This window comes from Trachypithecus francoisi, unplaced genomic scaffold (assembly GCF_009764315.1).
Source record: "Trachypithecus francoisi isolate TF-2019V2 unplaced genomic scaffold, Tfra_2.0 Lachesis_group5, whole genome shotgun sequence".
NCBI classification, from domain to species: domain Eukaryota; kingdom Metazoa; phylum Chordata; class Mammalia; order Primates; family Cercopithecidae; genus Trachypithecus; species Trachypithecus francoisi.
Window position 1 is genome coordinate 131,538,988 of NW_022681470.1, and position 11,540 is coordinate 131,550,527.

Below are 11,540 nucleotides of genomic sequence, written 5' to 3' on the forward strand. Positions count from 1 at the left end.
TTAAATTTTTATTGTTTTTGTTTTGTTTTGTTTTTTTGAGACAGAGTCTCACTCTGTCACCCATGCTGGAGTTCTGTGGTGCAATCTCATATCACTGCAACCTTGACCTCCTGGGTTCAAGTGATTCTCCTGCCTCACCCTCCCAAGTCGCTGGAATTACAGTTGCCCACCACCAGGCCTGGCTGATTTTTGTGTTTTTAGTAGAGATAGAGTTTCATTATGTTGGCCAGGCTGGTCTCAAACTCCCAACCTCAGGTGATCTGCCCACCTCGGCCTCCCAAAGTGCTGGGATTAGAGGCATGAACCACCTTGCCTGTCTACCTTCTTTTTTATGTTTTATTTATCTGTTTTCTTAAAAGACAGGGTCTTGGAAGGGTGCAGTGGCTTATGCCTGTGATCCCAGCACTTTGGGAGGCAGAGGCGGGTGGATCACCTGAGGTCGGGAGTTTGAGACCAGCCTGACCAACATGGAGAAACCCTGTCTCTAATAAAAATACAAAATTGGCCAGGCGTGGTGGCTCACGCCTGTAATCCCAGCACTTTGGGAGGCCGAGGCAGGCGGATCACGAGGTCAGGAGATCGAGACCATCCTGGCTAACATGGTGAAACTCCGTCTCTACTAAAAAATACAAAAAATTAGCCGGGCGTGGTGGTGTCCCAGCTACTTGGGAGGCTGAGGCAGGGGAATGGTGTGAACCCGGGAGGTGGAGCTTGCAGTGAGCCGAAATCGCACCACTTCACTCCAGCCTGGGTGACAGAGCAAGACTCCGTCTCAAAAAAATAAAAGTAAAAATAAAATAAATAAATAAATAAATAAAAATACAAAATTAGCCGCGTGTGGTGGCACATGCCTGTAATCCCAGCTACTCGGGAGGCTGAGGCAGGAAAATCTCTTGAACCCAGGAGGCAGAGGTTTCAGTGAGCCAAGATCACACCATTGCACTCCAGCTTGAGCAACAAGAGCAAAACTCTGGCGCAAAAAAAAAAAAAAGACAGGGTCTTCGTCTTGCTCTGTCACCTAGGCTGAATGCAGTGGCATGATCATAGCTGACTGTAACCTCCAATTCCTGGGCTCAAGTCATGCTCCCTCTTCAGCTTTCTGAGTAGCTGAAACTATAAGGCATATGCCACCATGCCTTTCTAATTTTATTATTTTTATATATATATATATATTTTTTTTTTTTTTTTTTTTTGAGACAGGGTTTCACTCTGTCACCCAGGCTGGAGTGCAGTGGTGCAATCTCAGTTCACTACAGCCTTGACTTCCTGGGCTCAAGTAATCCTCCCACCTCACTCTCTCAAGTAGCTGAGACCACAGGCGTGGGCCACCACGCCCAGCTAATATTTGCTTTTTTTTTTTTTTTTTGTAGAGTTGGGATTTCACCGTGTTGCCCAGGCTGTTCTTGAGCTTCTGAGCTCAAGGAATCTATCCACCTCAGCCTCCTAAAGTGCTGGAATTACAAGCATGAGCCACCACGCTGGGCCTTTTCATTTATTTATTTATTTATTTATTTATTTTAGAGATAAGGTCTCGCTCTGTCGCCCAGGCTGGAGTTCAGTGGCACAATCATAACTCACCGCAGCCTCGACCTCCTGGGTCAAATAAGCCTTGTACCTCAGCCTCCGGAGTAGCTGGGACCACAGGTGTGTGCCAGTAAACCTGGCTAATTTTGTTTTTTTTTTATTTTTTATTTTTTTATTTTTTTTTTGAGACAGAGTCTCGCTCTGTCACCCGGGCTGGAGTGCAGTGGCCGGATCTCAGCTCACTGCAAGCTCCACCTCCCGGGTTTACGTCATTCTCCTGCCTCAGCCTCCCGAGTAGCTGGGACTACAGGCGCCCGCCACCTCGCCCCGCTAGTTTTTTTTTGTATTTTTAGTAGAGACGGGGTTTCACCATGTTAGCCAGGATGGTCTCGATCTCCTGACCTCGTGATCCGCCCGTCTCGGCCTCCCAAAGTGCTGGGATTACAGGCTTGAGCCACCGCACCCGGCCCACCTGGCTAATTTTGTAAAAAAAATTTTGGGCCGAGCGCGGTGGCTCAAGCCTGTAATCCCAGCACTTTGGGAGGCCAAGACGGGCGGATCGCGAGGTCAGGAGATCAAGACCATGCTGGCTAACCCAGTGAAACCCCGTCTCTACTAAAAAATACAAAAAGAACTAGCCGGGCGAGGTGGCGGGCACCTGTAGTGCCAGCTACTCAGGAGGCTGAGGCAGGAGAATGGCGTAAACCCAGGAGGCGGAGCTTGCAGTGAGCTGAGATCCGGCCACTGCACTCCAGCCTGGGCAACAGAGCGAGACTCCGTCTCAAAAAAAAAAAAAATAATTTTGGTACAGACAGTCTCACTATATTGTTCAGGCTGGTCTCAAACTCCAGGCCTCAAGTGATTCTCCCACCTCAATCTCCCAAAGTACTGTGATCACAGGTGTGAGCCACCACACCTAGTGTATATCTTGATTATAGGGGTATCTTAAGAGGATTACATTTGCCAAAACTCATTGAACTGGGCATTCAAAATGGGTGTGCCATTGGATGTAAATTATGTCTTATTAAAGCTGATTTACGGAAAAAAAACTCAGGCCAGTTGCGGTGGCTCAAGACTGTAATCCCAGCACTTTAAGAGGCCAAGGCAGGAGGATCACTTGAGTCCAGGAGTTTGAGACCCGCCGTGGCAACATAGAGAGATCCCATCCCAATAGAAAAACAAAAAAAGGTGAAATCCACCCAATGTGACAGAACTAGGACTACCTCTTGGGGGGTGACCAACTAGGATCCCCCAACTCTGGGGACTAGGGTGCTGAGAGGCTCCTGGGGATTCAACTCTCAGCCCATCCGACATGATCTTGACCTTAGCCGGGCGCGGTGGCTCGTACCTGTAATCCTAGCACTTTGGGAGGCCGAGGCAGGCGGATCACTTGAGGTCAGGAGTTCGACATCAGCCTGGCCAACATGGTGAAATCCCATCTCTACTCAAAATACAAAAATCAGCCAGGCATGGTGACGCATGCCTATAATCCCAGCTATTCAGGAGGCTGAGGCAGGAGAATCGCTTGAACCCAGGCAGTGGAGGTTGCAGTGAGCCAAGATCTCGCCACTTCACTCCAGCATGGGCAATAGATACTCCGTCTAAGAAAAAAAAAAAACAAAAACCCTTGACCTCATGTTCCAAGATATTCTGAAAGGTACATTCTGATGGGAAAGACAAATCTGAGATACATAACTGATAAATGACCAAGGCCATTTCAGATGGCAATAACTGCCTTGAAGGCAATGAGCTGAGAGTGATCAAGTGTGTGTTGGGTGGGGGAGCACTGCTTCAGCCAGGAGATCAGGGAGAGCCTCCCTGAAGAGGTGATGATGTCCCAGCTTCAGTAAAAGCAGGGGACAGAATGTTCTAGAATATTCCAGGACATTCCAGAACGTTGTGCAAAGTTCCATAATATTCTGAGAGGACATAATGTGAAGGACTTAAGCCCAGTGCCAGAAAAAGCTCAAGGGATAGAGATGAGGCCGCATTGGCTCAGAAGAAGTGGGCAAGGCAGAGCAAGGATGCAGAGTGTCGACAAAGATGTATTGAGAGCAGCCTCCTTGGTGTGTGGGACACAGCTGTGACCGAGACGCCTAGGGCGTCGCATCTGGCAGAGGGAACATTTATTAAACCAATCATCACACAAGCAAACAAGCCATCACTTAATTGTCACCATGATAAAAGCTGGGGCTGAGCCAGGAGGTCAGGCTGAAGAGTTGGCCAGAAGGAGCGAAGAGGGCACAGCCTCCAGGCAGAGGGAACAGCCTGGATGGGGGCCCTGAGGAAGGAGAGTGTGCCAGGAGTTGTGTGGAGCCCAGCAGGGACCTGAAGTCTCCTCCTCGTGCCCCAGGAAAAGACAGCCACCATGCATCCCCATCCTACCCTCCAAGTGTTTACAGAATGTCCCCTGTGTGCCAGCTGGATGCTGGGGACACCCTCTCCCCATCTCTTCCCAGTGGATTGCCACCCCTGGGCTAAGAAACTCATGCCTGTCACTAGGGAACCAAGTTGCCATGGCAACCCTGTGCTACCGTTGCCATGACGCCAGCCACCCACCCACCCACCACCAGGTCTGTGCGCAGCTCAGGATGAAAATGGAGGGAGGGGCAGGGCTCTAGGACAGAAGAGGAAATTGAAGCTTGGAGACAGAGCTGTGGTGAGTCTGGTCTTCAGCCACATGGTCAAAGGGACCTTTCTCTCCTGGGAGTCAGGATAGCGTCAGGGGTTGGTTACTGGGCAGAGCAGCCCCAAGGCCTCTGCATGGCACACAGGGTTCTTTCCCAGACACCCTTGTTGGGTCATTCCTCTGCGATCTGCGTTTATGGGTGCTGCGATCACAGCTGACCCAGCTCTGCCCTCCCAGTGAGCCCAGTCTTGAGTGACGTAGGAGGCAGAAAATGAACCCATAAAGAAGTAAATAGGCTGAGCACAGTGGCTCACGCCTGTAATCCCAACACTTTGGGGTTGAGGTAGGTAGTGGCTGAGGTAGGTAGATCACAAAGTCAGGAGTTCAAGACCAGTCTGGCCAACATGGTGAAACCTTGTCTCTACTAAAAATACAAAAAATTAGCCTGATGTGGTGGCAGACGCCTGTAATTCCAGCTACTTGGGAGGCTGAGGCAGAAGAATCACTTGAATCTGACAGGCAGAGGTTGCGGTGAGCTGAGATTGCACCACTGCACTCCAACCTGGGCAACAAGAGCAAAACTTGATCTCAAAAAAAAAAAAAGAGAGAAAGAGAGAAAGGGTTGAAGACATTGTAGGCAAACACACACACCCCAGGACGCCTCTGACACACCTACATGCACAGACAGATCTAACACACACACATGCACACCCCCACACAATGCTTTTCCTTCCACTTGGGACACCCTCCCTTCTCCCCAGATCATATTCATCCCTCAAAACCCAACTTGACTGCCATCTCCTCCAGGCAGCCATCACTCACCACCTGGTTGGAAGGGACTCCCCTCCCACTTCCACACACCTATGGAGCTCACTGTTTGTGCCCACACCACCTGGCATGACTCATTCTACATTTGTGAGGCATCCACTCTGGACCTAATCCTAGGCTGGTCACAGGATTCAAGAAGTGATCAAGGCCAGGCCCAGTGGCTCACACCTGTAATCCCAGCACTGTGGGAGGCCAAGGAGGGCAGATCGCCTGGGGTCGGGAGTTTGAGACCAGCCTGGCCAACATGGCAAAACCCCATCTCTACTAAAAATACAAAAAGTGACCGGGCATGGTGGCACACTCCTGTAGCCTCAGCTACTTGAGAAGCTGAGGCAGGAGAATCACTTGAACCCAGGAAACGGGGCTTGCAGTGAGCTGAGATCACGTCACTGCACTCCAGCCTGAGCGACAGAGCAAGACTGTCTCAAAACAAAAAAAAAAGTGATCAACTACACACGGCTGTGAAAAGAGCAAACAAAAACACTGCCAGCCCAACTCGGTGGCTCATACCTGGAATTCCAGTACTTTGTGAGGCCACAGCGGCTAGATCACTTGAACCCAGGAGTTCAAGACCAAGACCAACTTGAGCAACATAGGGAGATCCTGTCTATACAAAATACTTAAAAAATTAGCCCTTGTGGTGGCACTCACATGTCATCCTAGCTGCTCAGGAGGCTGAGGTGGGAGGATCACTTGAGCCTGAGAGGTCGAGGCTGCAGTGAGCCATGATTGCACCACTGCACTCCAGCCTGGACAACAGGTGAAAGAACAAAAATCAAATAAACAAAACAAAGGAAGGAGGAAGACTGCAGGTGCTGGGTAGATGCCTACCAAGTCCGTAACAGCATTGCAAAGCAAAGGCGAGCTGTGGAAAAGACTCTGAGGCAGGACCATTGATTCAAAATGAGGACAAGTGCATTTTGGTCTCCAAGACCAAACGGCAGGAGGGATGGCACAAAAGAGGTGGCTGCCAGGCTGGCAAAGATCAAAAGCTCTTCATGGGTGAGCAGAAGAATTAGATTCTCCCCCCTCAACCTCCTGAGTAGCTGGGATTACAGGCCTGAGCCACCACACCCAGCTAATTTTTGTATTTTTAGTAGAGGCAGGCTTTTTTCATGTTGGCCAGGCTGGTCTCGAACTCCTGACCTCAAGCCATCCACCTGCCTCAGCCTCCCAAAGTACTGGGACTATAGGTGTAAGCCACCATGCCTGGCCTCTATTATTTTGTTTTTTTTTTTTTTTTTGAGACGGAGTCTTGCTCTGCCACCCAGGCTGGAGTGCAGTGGCCGGATCTCAGCTCACTGCAAGCTCCGCCTCCCGGGTTTACGCCATTCTCCTGCCTCAGCCTCCCGAGTAGCTGGGACTACAGGCGCCCGCCTCGTCGCCCGGCTAGTTTTTTGTATTTTTAAGTAGAGACAGGGTTTCACCGTATTAGCCAGGATGGTCTCGATCTCCTGACCTCGTGATCCGCCCGTCTCGGCCTCCCAAAGTGCTGGGATTACAGGCTTGAGCCACCGCGCCCGGCCTATTTTTGTTTTTATTTATGTATTTATTTTAAGATGGAGTCTTGCTCTGTTGCCCAGGCTGGAGTGCAGTGTCATGATCTCGGCTCACTGCAAGCTCTGCCTCCCCAGTTCAAGCAATTCTCCTGCCTCAGCCTCCTGAGTAGCTGAGATGACAGGCACGCATCACCAAGCCCGGCTAGTTTTTGTATTTTTAGTAGAGACGGGTTTTCACCATGTCGGCCAGACTAGTCTCTGACTCCTGACCTCAGGTGATCTGCCTACCTTGGCCTCCTAAAGTGCTGGAATTACAGGCATGTGCCACTGCACCCAGCCAACAAATAATTCTTAATGATGAATGTCGCCAGAGCAGGGAAGATGGACAGGAAGCGAAACATGGGGATCCTAGGGGATACTGATGTGGCTGAGAACTTGGTGAAGCAGGACCAGGAGTGTGCTCCTGGCAGAGGGGACTGCATGTGCAAAGGCCCTGGGGCTGGAAGGAAAAAGATAGGCTCAAGAAATCCAGATGGAACCTCACGCAGCCGCTGGAGCAGAGGGAGTGAGGGGCGGAGTCTCACAGAAGCACCTGGAGGTGTTAGTGAGACCCAATCGTGGGAATCTCTGCTGTCTGGTGATATTTGGGCTCCTCAAGACAACAGTAAATCCCAGAAAGGTGTGAACTCTGGGATCAGATTTGCTTTATCCAAGATGGAACCAGAGGGCGGCTGGAGAGGCCGGAAGCCCCAAGAGGAGGAGGTGGGCACCATTGCTGAGTGAGAGGCTGGGGCAGCTTGGACCTCGGTGGTTGCCATGGAGACAAAGAGATGCTTGTGGGCTAGAGATATGCTTTGCAGGCCTAGGGGACAAGCCGTGCTGATGGAATGAAGTGAGGTGAGGACAGTTAAGAATCAAGATGCAGCCCAGATGTCTAGAGCCACTGAGATGAGAAACTGGGGGCCAGGCAAGGAGACAGAGTGAGTCCAAATGAAGTCCCTTTCAAACTGGGCTGACCAGTGACAGTAGCCATTTAAATCCACAGTGGGGCTGGCCGCAGTGGCTCATGCCTGTAATCCCAGCACTTTGGAAGACTGAGACAGGTGGATCACTTGAGGTCAGGAGTTCAAGAGCAGCCTGGCCAACAAAAATTAGCCGGGCGTGGTGGTGGATGTCTGTAATCCCAGTTACTTGGAAGGCTGAGGCAGGAGAATCACTTGAACCTGAGAGGCAGAGGTTGCAGTGAGCCGAGACTGCGCCACTGCACTCTAGCCTGGGCCACAGAGCAAGACTCTGTCTCAAAAATAATAATAACAACAATTTTTAAAAAATCCGTGGCAGGGATGGCTGCACAACATTGTGGATGCAATTAATGCACTCAAAACTTGTGAAAATGGCAAATTTTGACCAGGCATGGTGGCTCATGCCTGTAATCCCAGCACTTTGGGAGGCCGAGGCAGGAGGATCGCTTAAGTCCAGGAGTGCAAGACCAGCCTGGGCAACATAATGAGTCCTCGTCTCTATAAAAGATAAAAAAATAGGCAGGGCACAGTGGCTCACGCCTGTAATCATGAGCACTTTGGGAGGTCAAAGCGGGCGGATCACCTGAGTTCAGGAGTTCAAGACCAGCCTAGTCAACATGACGGAAGCCCATGTCTACTAAAAAAAATACAAAAATTAGCCAGGCGTGGTGTAATCCCAACTACTTAGGAGGCTGAGGCAGGAGAATCACTTGACCCCAGGAGGCAGAGGTTGCAGTAAGCCAGGATTGTGTCACTGCACTCCAGCCTGGGCAATAGTGAGACTTTGTCTCAAAAAAAAATCAAAAAATTATGGCTGGGTGTGGTGGCTCACCCCTGTAATCCCAGCACTTTGGGACGCCAAGGTAGGCAGATTGCCTGAGCTCAGGAGTTGAAGACCAGACTGGAAAACATGGTGAAAACCCGTCTCTACTAGAAACACAAAAAATTAGCCAGGCATGATGGTGGGTGCCTGTAATACCAGCTACTTGGGAGACTGAGGCACGAGAATCGCTTGAAACCAAGAGGCAGAGACTGCAGTGAGCCGAGGTCATGTTGCACTCCAGCCTGGGCAACAGAAAGACTGTGTCTCAAAAAAAAATTAACAAATTAGCCTAGCATGATGTCATGTCAGAGACAGGATCTTACTCTATCACCCAGGCTGGCGTGCAGTGGTGCAAACACAGTTCACTGCAGCCTCAACCTCCCCAGGCTCAAGCAATCCTTCCGCCTTAACCTTCCAAGTATCTGGGAGTAGCTGGGACTACAGGCAGCTGCCATAATACCTGGCTAATTTTGTATATATGTATATTTTTTGTAGAGACAGGGCTTTGCTTTGTTGCCTGCATCTGGCCTAAAAAATTGTTTTAGAGAAAGAGTCTTGCTATGTTGCCAGAGCTAATGTGAAACTCCTAGTCTCAAGCAATCCTCCCACCTCAGCCACATTAGTAGCTGGGACTAGAGGCACATGCCCCCACAACTGGTCAATTTTTTTTTTTTTTTTTTTTTTTTGAGGCGGAGTCTCGCTCTGTCGCCCGGACTGGAGTGCAGTGGCCGGATCTCAGCTCACTGCAAGCTCCGCCTCCCGGGTTTACGCCATTCTCCTGCCTCAGCCTCCCGAGGAGCTGGGACTACAGGCGCCCGCCACTTCGCCCGGCTAGTTTTTGTATTTTTAGTAGAGACGGGGTTTCACCGTGTTAGCCAGGATGGTCTCGATCTCCTGACCCCGTGATCCGTCCATCTCGGCCTCCCAAAGTACTGGGATTACAGGCTTGAGCCACCGCGCCCGGCCCAATTTTTTTTTTTTTAAATGAAGACGGGTGCCTCAGCTGGGTGCAGTGGCTCATGCTGTAATCGCAGCACTTTGGGAGGCCGAGGCAGGCGTATCACGGGAGGTCAGGAGTTCAAGACCAGCCTGGCCAATATGGCAGAACCCCATCTCTAATAAAAAAAAGGCTGGCCGGGCGCGGTAGCTCACGCCTGTAATCCCAGCACTTTGGGAGGCCGAGGAGGGTGGATCACGAGGTCAGGAGATCGAGACCATCCTGGCTAACAGGTGAAACTCCGTCTCCACTAAAAACACAAAAAATTAGCCGGGCATGGTGGCGGGTGCCTGTAGTCCCAGCTACTCGGGAGACTGAGGCAGGAGAATGGCATGAATCTGGGAGACAGAGCTTGCACTGAGCCGAGATCGCACCACTGCACTCCAGCCTGGGCAACAGAGCAAGACTCTGTCTCAAAAAAAATAAATAAATAATTTTTTTTTTTTTTTTTTTTTTTTGGAGTCTCGCTCCGTCGCCCAGGCTGGAGTGCAGTGGCTGGATCTCAGCTCACTGCAAGCTCCGCCTCCTGGGTTTATGCCATTCTCCTGCCTCAGCCTCCCGAGTAGCTGGGACTACAGGCGCCTGCCACCTCGCCCTGCTAGTTTTCTTTTGTGTATTTTGTAGCAGAGATGGGGTTTCACCATGTTAGCCAGGATGGTCTCGATTTCCTGACCTCGTGATCCACCCGTCTTGGCCTCCCAAAGTGCTGGGATTATAGGCTTGAGCCAGTGCGCCCAGCTAATAAATAAAAATTTTTTAAAATGCAAAAATTAGCCGGGCATGGTGGCATGTGCCTATAATTCCAGCTACTCGGGAGGCTGAGGGAGGAGAATCGCTTGAACCTGGGAAGTGAAGGTTGATGTGAGCTGAGATCATGCCACTGCCCTCCAGCCTGGACGACAGAGTGAAACTCGGTCTCAAAAAAAAAAAAAAAAAAAGACAGGTCCCTCACCATGTTGCCCAGACTGGTCTTGAACTCCTGAGCTCAGGCAATCTGCCCACCTCAGCCTCCCAAAGTGCTGAGATTACAGGCCGGAGCCGCCATGCCTGGCCTATTATTGTTATTATTTGAGAAAGTGTCTCACTCTTTCGCCCAGGCTAGAGTAAAGTAGCATGATCTCGGCTCACTCCAACCTCCGCCTCCCAGGTTGAAGCAATTCTCATACCTTAGCCTCCCAAGTATCTGGGATTATAGACATGAGCCACCACACCCGGCTAATTTTTTGTATTTTTAGTAGAAATGGGGTTTCACCATGTTGGCCAGGCTGGTCTCGAGCTCCTGGCATCAAGTAATCCTTCTGCCTCACCCTCCCAAAGTGCTGGGATTACAAGCATGAGACACCGCACCCAGCCTTTTATTTTTATTTATCTTTTTTTTTTTTTGTCACTCTTCTCAGCCAGGCTGGAGTGCATTGGTGCAATCATGGGTCACTGCAGCCTTGTCCTCCTGGGCTCAAGCTTCGCCTCATCTCCGCCTCAGCTTCAACTTAGCAGCTGAGATTACTGGTGCCCACCTCTAGGCCTGGCTAAATCTTTTAATTTCTTGTCGAGATGAGTCTTGCTATATTTCCCAGGCTGGTCTCAAACTCCTACACTCAAGTGATCCTCCTGCCTCAGACTTCTGAAGTCCTGGGATTACAGGCATGAGCCACCATGCCAGGCCAAGGGGCTTTTTTCTTTTTTTTGAGACAGGGTTTCGCCCTTGTTGCCCAGGTTGGAGTGCAATGGTCCAGTCTCGGCTCACTGTAACCTCTGCCTCCAGGGTTCAGGCGATTCTCCTGCCTCAGCCTCCCGAGTAGCTGGGATTACACAGGCTTGCGCCACCTTGCCCAGCTAATGTTTGTATTTTTGTAGAGACAGGGGTTCCACCACGTTGGCCAGGCTGGTCTTGAACCCCTGACTTCAGTTGATCCACCCGCCTCTGCCTCCTAAAGTACTGGAATTACAGGCTTGAGTCACCACGCCTGTCCCCTCCAGAGATCTTGAATATCTCCAGGGGAGGCCACTTGGTCAAGCTGTGGTCTTGGGTCAGGGGATGCTGGGAAGGACACCAGGAAAGACCTTGACTCCTCCCTCCTCTCATCTCCTGCCAGTGGTCCCTCTGACTGACTCCAGTGGAAAGAAGAGGGCCGAAGTGGATCAACCTTCCAGGATCAGGGTAGGGTGAAGGGTGGAGAGTCTTACACGCAGCCCCAGTAGGTATCATCTAATTTGCAGC